This window comes from Triturus cristatus, chromosome 4_1 (genome assembly GCF_964204655.1).
Source record: "Triturus cristatus chromosome 4_1, aTriCri1.1, whole genome shotgun sequence".
NCBI lineage: Eukaryota > Metazoa > Chordata > Amphibia > Caudata > Salamandridae > Triturus > Triturus cristatus.
Genome location: NC_140585.1, coordinates 642,297,810 through 642,311,408, shown reverse-complemented (window position 1 = coordinate 642,311,408; position 13,599 = coordinate 642,297,810).

Below are 13,599 nucleotides of genomic sequence, written 5' to 3'. Positions count from 1 at the left end.
CACTTGCTAACTCCCATACGGTAAATCATGATGTAGATCTGTATGCAGTAAACAATGACATTTAATGTCAACAGAAAACTATAAATTACTAAAACAACCTAACCTACACTAACTAACTAATCTAACCTAACCTACACTACCTTATCCTGCATACTATCTAAAACTACCAAAACTTATTCTGCACATTTAGCACGACATGATAAACATCGCTCCCAACTCTCTTAAGACACGTCTTCACACAAGGACAACATCAACTAACTGCTCATAGAATGCTACACAATGGTATTTTTTTATATTGTAATTTTTTTTCATAACACATATCAACCCCACCCCAAAAAAACATAAAACATAAAGTATCCCTACCCACTTAAATTGTTACCAACCCTACAAAACCCCTATACCCTCTACCCCAACACTATAACTACACTAACTAACCTAAAGTAAGCTATAAAACCATACAGCTATAAAAACATTAAGATCAACATTAAAACTATGTACAGGGGGATGGGCTAAAATGTGTCTAGAGTCTTGCAAGTGACTGCTTCATTTTCTGGAGCAGTGTCATAGGCTAGTTCATCTTATGCTCAAGCACTGCCACCCTTAACTTTAGGTCCGACAGGCCCTTCTAAATGTCTTGCTCAAATGGGCTAGCCCCACCCGTCTTGGGAGGACTGTGCAGTCCTTGTAAGGCTGTGCAGTCCTCATAAGAACATAGGGGTTTTCGGCCGGCGAGGGCGGTGGATGGCGAGGAGGAGACCACGGCGAGGAGGAGGGCAGCCCGGAGATGCCAGAGCAGGTAAGTGTTTATTTCCTACTTTTTAAATATATTGAAGGTGGTGGGGAGCAGAGCGGAGTTCTATTGAGTTTTTTTTTAACTCTGTGGAACTCCTCGTAGTGGTACTCCACCAACTCCGCCCAGGGTTAGTACAAACATCATGAAGCACTTTTATTTTCACAATATCAAAGATTACAGTCCCTACAGCCTAAATTAATCTTGTAGCTTAGAGTGAGCATACACGTGTCTATTATCTATCATCTCAGATTTACTAAGGCCAAAGTACAAAGGCATGACAATTGTTGCACAATGCAAGTGTCCCTACCTGGCACATCTGCCAGCCCTGAGCAGCCCACACAAGTGTCAGTGTTCCTTTAAGTGATACACATGAGTCTCAGGGAAGCATTGAGCTGATACACATGCTCGTAGCCGATAGCCCGCCCAGACAACTCATATGATAACAACCCTGCTCCTAATTTTGATCAGCCCATGGTAAATTAGTCCACATACAAATACTGTGCAATATGCAGCAAATGAGTGTCATTTTGCATACCATTGGGGTAGAGTAGATAAATCGGCCCCCAGACATATCCAGACTCCTGAAGCAGGATTTCTGTACACTGAATACCCGCTATACTATGGACCGAGTCCTGCATAGAGCATGATTGTTCCTCTGTTGTGGTTCTGTCTAGTTTTTTTACAGGAGTCATTGCCCACGGCTGCGGAGCATATCCTTGGTAAGATTTAAAGAGACGAGGGGTAAAATTAGTTAAGAGTCATGAAAAGGGATGGTCCCACAGTCACGCAGATTCTGTTATGTGTCCTGAATGACTTATACACTTTGAGATGTTTGTCTAACACTGTGTGGCATACACGCAAGTAGGAACTGGAAATCACTGACACTGTACTACACATACAGGTGTGCTGACCTCTATAATTCACTTACTATCTGTTATACCTGGGAGTGCCAATGCCATGAAGGGGAAGATATGTGCTGGCCATTTAATACACCCTCAGCCTCTGTGGTCTGATCTGGAAGACAAGGTCACCTCATGACAATTTGGGGGCAGGGGGCTTCTCACTGAGGCAAGGCCAGGGTGGATTTAGCACTAATGGCTGACAGTGTGACAATTTTTTTTCTGGCCCGTCAATGATACCCTCACTATTACCCTCCAAAAGTGCCCCACATCTCTCTATTGCCACTCTCTCACATGCCTTTTCTTTTTTATAGTGGCTCTTAACCAGTGTAGCGTGTTGGAGCACTTTACATAACCCACACCTACAGAGACAGTGAATCATATGTGTGTAAATCAGTGTATAGAAAATATTGCATAAGACAAAGGGGAATTATAAGGTGTAGGATTCACATGTCATCCATACTGGTAGGCATTTTTTAAGAGGTTATAAAATATGGTCCAGCACTCTCAATCCATTTTATATAATACAATTGCAATAGATGAGGAGCACATCACGTCTATAATGTAATCTTAGAAGAATATCATGATGATCCACTGATTTCTTTAGTTACTTATCCTTTATTGACGAGTAAACTTCCAAACATGATTTCTCATTTTCAGCCAATGTTTTTCATAATCTATGAACTTCTTCAAGGCTTATTATTTCTCATTTTCAGATAAAGTGCATTTCTGCATTATAGAGGCTCATGAATGCTCTGAACACACAGCTTCCTTTGGAGACTCTCAGACTTCGTGATGGAAATTTTGGTGACTATACCTATAAATGGTTTATGATGTGGATATGAATTAAAACAGGAATGCACTTTATCTGAAAATGAGAAATACTAAGCCCTGAAGTTCAAGTTTCCAGGCTTCGAAGACTGCTAGTGTGTGTGGCGATAAGAATCCCTCATTGCATTATTATTCCTATATAGAGCACAGGGGTATCTCAATCCTTACAGAGTGCTCATCGAATGGAGAAATGTTCCATTAGTTGACTACCACCAGGCGGGAGACCCAATATTATTGTTGTACATCTGAAAGAGTGATACCCCTAAACTTCCTAGTTATCTTCTTGGTGGCTGCCCTCCATCCCATAGTAACAGTCTCACCTCTGCTTCTAGTTTTTTAAAACAACACATTCCCAAGACCCAAAAATCAGACCAGCACTATAATTTTGAACAGGACTGCTCATCCCAATAGGAATAACTACAGTCCTCTCTGGCGTACATCATCCATAAATCTGTCTAGTAGGTAAAACAGGTCACGGCTTCGGAAATCTTCTGATTTGCATGTTATATATATGTGCAGATACTGGAATCAGCTTCAGCTAACGTTTAGAAGACACCTGGAAAGTTTTTACCAGGGATCATGTCAGACATAGTACAGATTTACCTTGCTGAATATGAAACTCTGAATACTTGTCAAATATTGTATAGATATCTATTACCCTATCTATGACTGCATCTGGTTATGCCATGTACAGAATGATATAAGCCATGTACCTAGAGATTCGTCAAAGTGTCATCCCATCTAAAGCTCTGAACTAGTGCCTCTCTGCAGGTCCAACATGCCAAGGGCTCTAGCATCAGTGCACGGATCAGAGGAGCCCGGGGATACACTGTCTCATTCCCCTCCTCATGGAAGGGTTCAGATAGGGCTTCATGGATCTTGACCCTAGCATAGATTTTTCACAAAACACTTTCAGCCAGACCAAATATTTGGGTCCAACTCCCCTTTTGTATGGATTACAATATATATAGCCACTCTAGGGAAGGTATTTGGACAAAATATTGAGTTTTAAATATCGACTTGCAGAAATATATGAAAAAAATATTGTGAATCAAAAATATCGTGATGCAGAAATATTGTTGCCAAGAATATCAATTTTTCAGGTAAGTGATATAGTTTTCAATAATGTTGTTGTTGTTATTATCCTTTTCAATGATTTCGTTTTTTAATTATCTTTAGTTTATATATGAATTTTATGTATTATTATTATTGTTTGTATAATTGTTAATAATAGTTTTAAATATAGTTTATAATTTTTAGTGATTTGAAATTTTAAGTTTATTTGCTAATAGCTATTTATATTGTTGTAGCTGGTTGCTAGGTTTGTAGGGGTGTAGGGGGGGAATTTACTTAAGTATAAATAATTAACAATTAATTAATAATTTATATTCATTATTTAACAGATTAATAATTATGTTAATTGTGTAATAATTATATTTTTAAGTAATATATTATGTGTGGATTGCTTCATTTGTAGGCGTACGTGTGGGAAGTTAATTAAGTAAAAATGAATAAAAATTTAATTGTCAATTTATTATTATTTATTAAATTGTTCATCAAGGACCTAATTACAAGTTTGACGGTCCATGGGACCACCAAACTTATGGTGGCAGTCCCTGGACCGCCAGACTGGCAATGCACCCACCATAGTACTACTATGGCGTTGGGACCGCCCCAGCACCGGGAATCCCTATGCTTGCGGCTGTGGCACAGCAGTCTGAGGTTATAATATGCTGGTGGTAAAGCTGCAACACAGCCAAGCATATTACGGGTTTCCTCACCTTTACCCTTTTCATGGTGGTGAGCCTGCCATGAAAAGGGTGACGGTGAGGAAATTAAGGGGGCCCTATAGGGCCCCCAGTTGCCTCTTTGCATGGGGGTGCAAGCAGGGGGCACATGGTGTGCCTCCCCTGTATTTTGCACGTCCTGTTCCTGCATGTATAAATATGCACAGAGTTGTACGTTTCTGTCCGTGTAGGAATGGGCTGCGGTGCTCCTACGGTGGTGCCTTTCTAACGCTCTCCAATAAGCCTTAGAAAGTCACCACATTGGGACTGCCACCGCAGGACTGCCTGCCAGGATTACAACTCATAATCCTGTGCACGGGCTGACAATGAGTTTGACAGTCTTGGAGCGGGGCGCTGGCGTGGCAGCCCACTCCAAGACCTCCAAACTCATAGTCAGGCCCTAAATATGTATATTGTGTAATAATTATATTTTGTAGGTTATATTTCAGGGCTGTGCTGCTTGGTTTGTAGAGGTATTTATTGTAAATTATTCATTTGAATATTAATTATGTACATTTTCCAATAATTATAATTTTTAGGTATTTATTAAGTGCAGGCTGCTAGGTTTATAGGGGAATAAGTTGGGAAGATAATTGTTAATTAATTAATTAATTAATTAATTCAGAACTAACTAATATTTAATCGATTAATTATGTTAATTGTGTTGTATGTATTTGTTTTAGATATATTTTAAGTGTAGGCTGCTAGGTTTGTGGGGGTATGGTGTGATAAGTCAATTAAGAAATAAAAAAATTCATTTTTTTTTTATCATTATTAAATTGTTTAATAATCAGTTAAATTGTTAATTGCTTTTAATATATATATATATATAAAAAACCTACTGGCTATCGCCAGTAGGTAGTTATAGTTAGGACCTATTATCCATAGGAAAAGTGTTTTTTGATTTGCCAATATCTCTGGCGGTGTTTAACAAATCTTTGTGACATTTTCAAAACTAATGGTTCACTCAGATCAGCTCCTGTCTTGAAAGTGTGGGGGCGATTTGTCAAGCGGGGGTTGAGAAAAAAGGGGGGCCCCAATACGCGTTTTCTCCATGTCAATTTCCATAGGAATTGTGAAACAGGTTACAGCCCGAACTGCTGAATGGAATTACACCAAATTTGGCAAAAAAGGTAGGTCTTGTCTAGAAAGCGTGCTTTTTAAAAAAATGCTGTAAATCTGTTCAGCAGTTGCAGAGAAACTCTGATTGGCTGTCAACACTCCAAACCAGGAAGTGTTGGAAGCCATCTTGTGACTCGGTAACCGAGTTACAAGAAAACAGTGGAAAAAAGGTTAAAAAACAAGAAAAGGGGGCAGGGTAGAGCACCCTGACCCCCAAGGCCTGCTAAGGGGGTCCCATAAGGACCTTCAGGCCTAAAAAAGCAGTTAAAAAAAGGCAGAATTTCACGCTGGGTGTGTGAATCCGACCAGAAAAAAAGAAAATACAAAGCGCCGGCTCCATGCTTTGTTATCTGTAAGCCCCCGGGTGGACCAGGTCCCGGGGGCAACGTTTATAATGTATGCGGGGGCATGCAGGGGCCTCTGCAGCCCCGGGGACTGCCACCTACCTGGGGCTTTTGAAATAATATGCGGGTGGCACGCAGCCCCAGGGACCACCACCTCCCCAGGGCTTGAACAAACATGCGTGTAGGGGCTCCTGCCCCCCCATCCTTCACCAGGGACCACCACCTCCCTAGGTCATTGCTAATTATATGTGGGGGGCCTCGCGGGCCACCCCAAGCCCCAGGGACCACCACCTTCCCGGTGCTTAAATGAAGAAAATTGGTGTGGGGAGGGTCCTGCCCCCCATGCTGCCCCGGGGACCACCACCTCCCCGGGGCACTAATTATTTACATAGGGAGTCCGTTGCAGACTTACAGGCCCCGGGGACCACCACCTCTTTCGGGCTTTGAAAATAATGGCAGGGGGGCCACGCGGCCCCTCTCCATGAGCCTTTGACGGCCCTGGGGACAGCCACCCCCCAGGGCCGGCACCTGCAATGTGCCGGGATTGCCGTTTGCTATGCAGGGAGAGAGCATGGTTCACGCCCCATCATAGCAAACTCTGCTTTGGTTTTTGGACGAGTCCAAAAACCAAAGCCGATTGCTTTTGGGCAAGGAGAGCTGCATGTCAGCAGCTCCCCAAGCCCAAAAGCAATGCCGGTTACCTCAGGAGGGGGGGAGCCGGCTGGGACCCTGGGGGCATTGGGGCTCCCCCCATGGTCCCCAACGCTAAGGGCCAGCCCCGGGGATAGGGTCCCCAGGGCCAGAAGAGGCCCAGGAGGGGGGCCACTCACCCCCCTCCCTTTAATAATAATAATATTTTTTTAAAAAGGCCAGCCCCGGGTGATGGGGTCCCCAGGGCCAATAGTAGCCTAGGGAAGGGGGGACACACGTCCCTCCTTCCTAATAAGTAAATTTTGAAAATGAGACCATGCCCTGAGGGATGGGGTCCCCAGGGCCGAAATTGGCCTCGGGAGGAGGCCGCGCAGCCCACTTTCCATTTTTGAATTTGTTTTTAAAACAAGGGGTCAGGCCCTGGAGGATGGCGTCCCCAGGGCCCCAAAAATGCTAAAAGAAGGGGGCCACACAGCCCCCCTGCTAAAAAAGATATATATAAAAAAGCCGGCATCTCGCCGGAGGTCCCACCCCCTCCCTGCACCACTCTGCAAATGCACCCCCAGCGCGTTATAAGTTGGGGAATTAAGACCCCTTGAATACTGAGGGTCCCTAGGGGCTAACTAGCCCACCAGGTACCTCCAGTAAGAACCACACAGCTGGATTGCAGAGAGGAGGTCCAAGGCTACACCGCTTTATATACCACTCTGCAAACACACCTCTTGGTGCACTGCTGGTGGGGCGATGAGGTCCACTTGTGTCCTGAGCACCTCAGGACACAAGTGGACTTCATCGCCTGAGCAGCAGTGCACCAAGAGCCGCGTTTGCAGAGTGGTGTAAAAAGGGGGCGTAGCCTTGCACCACTCTCAGCAATCCAGGTGTGTGGTGCTTACTGGAGATACCTGGTGAGCTAGTTGGCTCTCAGGGACCCCCAGGAATGAAGGGGACTTAATACCTCAAATTAGAATGCACAAGGAGGCGCATTTGCAGAGTGGTGAATGAAAGGGGCGTGGCCTGCTATGAGAACTTAGCAATCCTGCTGTCTGGGACTTACTGGAGGTAATAGGAGGGGTAGATAGCCCTCAAGGACATCCTTGAGGGCCAGCTAGCCCTCTTGTTACCTCCTGTAAGTCCCACACAGTGGGATTGCTAAGACTTCTTCGGAGGCCATGCCCCCCTTTCTCTACCACTCTGCAAACGCACCTCCTGGCAGACTACGGGATGGGGGTGAAGTCCAATTTACTCCTGAGAGACTTTGGGGGCCAAGAAGCCCTCCTGCTATCTCCAGTAAGTCTAATATAGTAGGATTTCTGAATGCTGCTCGGAGGCCATGACCCTTTTCTCCACCACTCTGCAAAGGCAACTACTAGCAATAAAACCATAGAAATTCACAGAAAAAACCATTGGTTTCAGGGACGATATAGTTAAAAATTAAGATTTGCAAAACCTTTGAAATTCACTGAAAAAAATACAGGTGTCAGGGACGTTATAGTTAGAAATTAGCATTTAAAAAACAAAGAAGTTCACTGAAAACACCACAGGTTTCAGGTACGTTATAGTTAGTTGGACATTTCACTTGTGCAAAACCAGAAAATTCGGCTGTTATAGTTAGTTAAGCTAATTATAACTCGTGCCCCTGCAATGCACTGCTGATGACGTCACATGTTACATCATTCATGACATGGTCAGTGACATCACTGATGACATCTCAAATGACATCACTGATGACATCACTGACGACATCATCCACGTGATAATCTAATGCACCTCCTCACACCCTAATATAACCTTTGATACACCCACTCTAGATTACAGACCACCATTTTCGAGACCATAGACACACCAATACCAGTTACTACAAACCCACTCACTGATTCCTAGGCCTTCACACACATCCATTCATTCACCCATACAGTCACTCATACATGCAGTCACTCACCAATAAAGCACTATCATTTGCACTCATACACCTATACAGTCACTCACACAGCGCCACTCATCCATAGTTACTCACACACCTAGTCAGTCATGCAAAGAATCAATCACACTCCCATTTACTCATCTATACAGTTATACACACACCACCTCACTTATTCCTACAGATACTAACACATACTTAATCTCTTATACAATCACTGATACAAGCACACACTCATCCATACAGCCACTCCCACAATCACTCATTCCCACATATAGTCATTTATATATTGCAACACTCACATATACTGCCTTTCACATATGTAGTTACTCACACATGTACCACTGAGACATCCATTCACTCACCAACACACCCATACATACACTCACCCACATATACAGCCCTTCCCAGATGTACTCTTGAACCCATACACCTAGTGAATCACCCACTGACATATCTATGCACAGAGTCACCCCCCCCACCCACGCACACAGACACTCAGGCACCCATAGAGATATTCAGACAGCCAATCAATAACCATTATAGATACTCATGTAGCTGCTCACCAACCCATGCAGCCACTTACACACCAACTAACAGACTGATACAGACATTCACACAGTTTAGTCACTAACTCATGCATTCAGCAAGACACGTTTAATCACTCACTTATACAGACAGTCACGCACCTACTTAATCATCCATTCAGACACTCATACATTCACTCATTCTTCAATACACCTTGGCCTATATATATATATATATATATATATATATATATACATACATATATATATAGCAAACATATTTAAACTTTACAGAAACACACAGTCACTGGATGATGTCATCAGTGATGTCATCAGTGATTTTATTTGAGATGTCATCAGTGATGTCATCAGTGATGTCACTGACCATGTCATGAATGATGTAATATGTGAAATCATCAGCAGTGCATTGCTGGGGCGCAATTTATAGTTAGCTTAACTAACTATAACGGATGAATTTTTCTGGTTTTGTATGAGTGAAATGTCCAACTAACTATAACGTCCTTGAAACCTGTGTTTTTTCAGTGAATATATATATATATATATATATATATATATATATACATATATATATATATATATATATATATATATATATATATATTTTTTTTTATTTTTGGTTTATTAATAGTGTTTATATTAAGAGTTTTATATTTTTAATACATTCATAGGGTTATGTTTGATATATATTATGTGTTTGAAGTGAAGTACTTTCCCAACTGTTGTACAGACTGGAGTGGAAATAGTAAATGGTACCCCACTGAAGTCAAACACTTGCCCTACTGTTGCACAGACTGGAGTGGGAATAGTAAATGTTACCCCTCCGAAGTCCAACACTTTCCCTACTGTTGCACAGACTGGAGAGGGAATAGTATATCTATTATTCCCAGACTTCGATACTTTGTTTAAACTATTGATCCCTGGAGAATCAAAAGCTTTAGTAGCATTTAGTGACAGGACCATTGGTGGTTTTGTTACACCCTTCATATATGCCATACAACCATACAGGCATTGAAAGTTAAATCTGGTACTTTTATTAGGCATAAAGCCTGAATGATCCAGGTGAGTAAATATGTTATGGGCCCATGCGATCAGATAGCCAATATCTTGGTCAATATCTTAGTATTGGCATTCAGTTGGGTGATGGGTCCATAAATTGGAACATATACATAGCCAAAGTTGTAGAAATGCACTGATACTATGGTAAGATATCATCTTCTCTGGAGTTGGTGAACATATTTAGGTGTTGGGTGCTTAGTTTACTCACCATTTTTGTATAGTTTTAAGAGCACACCATTGGGTCCCAGGGTTTTGCTTGTTTGCCTCTGCTATTATCTATCTTCACTGTCGTTATTTCAGTTTCTAGATTAGTTCTGTGTTCAGGAGAAAGGCTGGACATAATAGCTGTCAGAAATGGCCGAACTTCACCCTAAGCAGTTTCATTAGGCATAAAGCAATCAATGGCATTCAGTGAGGTGTTTGGCAATGTTTGAATTTAAATGAACCTATGTTCCATCTTGGTTTTATAGTTACCCCATTACCTTTATCCCTTTTGCCAAGCTATGTTAATAGCGTCCAGCTTCATTCTTTACCTCATAAAATCACTTTTGTAAGGGCAAGAATTAATTTTTGCCTCATTACTCATTAATGGTTGTTTTTCCTATCTGGTTTAGCTTTAGCGAATGTTCTTGGTCTATATCTGGTGTTTGTGGGTAATATCTTTCTAATTCTAAATCAGCATAAGTTGAATAGCTCTTATTTTTGAGAGCAGCTGCAGGGATATTATTCATCCTTTGATTACTGTCTCGTATGCCCCCCTACCAGAAATAACAGAATTCGTATTTTCCGAGAAGTAGTAGTTAGTGGTCTTTTGTAAATATCTAATTATCTCTCTGACTTTCAGTATCCATGTGTCTAGCTTTCATTTCGAGCATGATGTAGTCTCTAGGCTGGTTATGTCTTTCCATATTGTTGGGTATCGCGCCTAAATATTGTTTCAAAAACATTGTGCTAACACAATATTGTGTAAAAAATATAAAACCCCAACATATTGACAGCATAAGAATATATAGGCAGTTAGGTTGGGATAGATGTGGAGGTCAATGGAGACCATGGAGCGTATACAGGCTGGAAGGATGTCTGACACGGATGGACACCAGCGAGTAGTAGCTGGGGACTTCAATGCCCTGCAGTACTTCATCTTGCCATTGCTGCCACTGAGCCGTTCCCAGATGACTGTAGCGGGAACATCTACACACACAGCTCCAACCCCTGATGTGTCTGTGGCACACAGTAATGCTGCCCAATCACCTTTGCAGTCCGATGCGTCAGTGGCACACAGTGATGCCGCTATCACCCCGCCACACGCAGTGGACACACCGGACACAGAACCCGTATCAGGGGAGTAAGAAGGGGATGTGAACTACTGTGTGAGGAAGGAGGCAGTAGCAGCCATCACCTCCGTATGGCCTGTTCCTGCCTGGTTATGACTTATGCATCATGGCCTGGGAAACACCTCATAGTGACCCCCGGAACACTCTGCGACTTTCACCCGGACCCCGACACGGACTGCCATTTATTCACCGCTGGCCAATTACACAGCTATCCTGCTGCGGACTGCACTCTCCCTCTTCCCAATCACTTTGCAATCCCCAAAAGACTCTGGTTGGCACACCACTGGGCTTCCATGTGATGTGGGCTTGGATGGCCATGTACAGCCCCAGCTCCCGCAATCACCTGAATGTGAATAAAACATTCTAAATCACACAGATGTGTCATCACTATTTTCACTGACGTATGGAGGTATGGCTGGATGTAGGTACAATGATTGCACATGAAGGTACACCCTGGTAACTGACATCTATGCGCATGTGTATCCCTGAGACACATGGCCAATAGGATGACTGTGAAGGTGAGTACTAGGTGTGTCCACATTTCATATCAACAACAATATCACAACCCCCAACGTAGGCACACGTCCATGTATTGAACAGGGCTGTGTGTAGGACTGACCCAAACGAAAGCAGGCCAGGAGTGGTGCCCTACAGCACATGTGACACCAGAAGTTCACGTCGTACTCAAACACATCTGTGTGGACACATTCGGTTGTGATATATGACATTGCTCCACATGGTCGGAGGTTGGACACCATACTCACATTGCTGAAGTCACGTAAGTGCACATGGCATCCAGCACCTATCAAATAACAATGTCGGGCTCACAGAGGTGGAGCTTGCCAAAGGGACCCCCCCATTGCACATGTGTCAGTTAGTTACTCCCTGTGTATGGACGATGCCCATTGTGGCACACGAGTGGACAATCCAAACAACACACCTCACAGTTAGACACCAGTGGAGTAGCATAGACTTTATTGGCATATACATGTCAGTACGGATGAGGCAACGGCCACAACATGCAGGGACATGCTTAAGACACTTACACGCAGCATGGGTACATGTCGAATTTCAGAAAATGTTGGGGCTAATATGGGCAACATTCGTCACGGATGGCAACGCTCTCAGCCCACCTTACCTTGCTGGATGAGTCATGTGTTGTTTGGCGTCTGCCCATTGCCCTGTGTAAGGGGGCACGACTCACTGCCCATGGGATCTGCAGAGTGCTCTGCCTCCGGGGTGCGCCAATTGTCTGCTCTGCTGACAGTGATCAGGTGTGAGGGTCCGACAGGTTCACATGTTGTGCTACATTGCCATGTGTGTGCTCTCCTCCAGCAGTGTGTCCGAATTGGCAACGTTGCCAAACGACACTGTGTTGAACCGGGCATGGACCTGCATCACCTTGCACAGGTGTGTGTACACACGCGTTGTTCCATGCACATGCATCCAGAGCCCGGATGTAGGCAGACGTATCCTCTGTTGTGGTGGATGTGTGAGCAATCCCCATGATGCAACAAGTTGTTGAGACATGTGCTGTGGGTGACAATCGGATGTTGCTGCAGGAACGTAGTTACTCGTCCATGAATGCCCGTGCAGCTTCACGTGCAATGTGTTCCAATAGTACGTCGTTGTCGTGTTCAAGGAACCCTAGGGTGAGCCAATCTATTAAGTGGTCCAGGCAGGTGTGCTCAGCCCATGCCGTTTCACCAATCCGCAACACAGCCCAATACGGGAGCGCCTCGATATGGTCACTGCACACGAGGAATTGTGCAATCTCCCATGCACAACTACCAATACATACGCAGTATGTCAGGGTATCCCATGCACGGCTGTCTCAGTTACACTCCTGTTCGTGATCCAACAGGGGGCTCAGACACAAGTCATAGTCCAATTCATCAACAGTTGTGTTGCATAGTCAGACATCCATGGGACACTCGAATGTGCATGTTCGGCAGTGGAACCAGGGCTGGACGCATGTGACGTAGGCAATGCAGAAGCTGAGCAGGTACCTGATCCGCAGCACTGCCAGTGGCACTGCACCCAGTAAATGCAGCATACATACACGGTACTGTTCCACGTGACGGGGGTCGTGCATGTGCCTGGTATGGCCTGCCATTTCATTGGTGCGACTCGTGGAACCAGCACTCTTCTGAACTGCGGCAGTTGTGTGGAGTATATGCCACAGCTCTGAGCAATGATTCGAATGTGTGTGCACCATTGGGGAGAGTGGGTCGCTGTTTCCATGAGTGTCAAGGGCATCCCATGCATGAGTATCACAGGCAAGGGCTTCTGTGTGTGGGGTGTGGATGAGTCGGA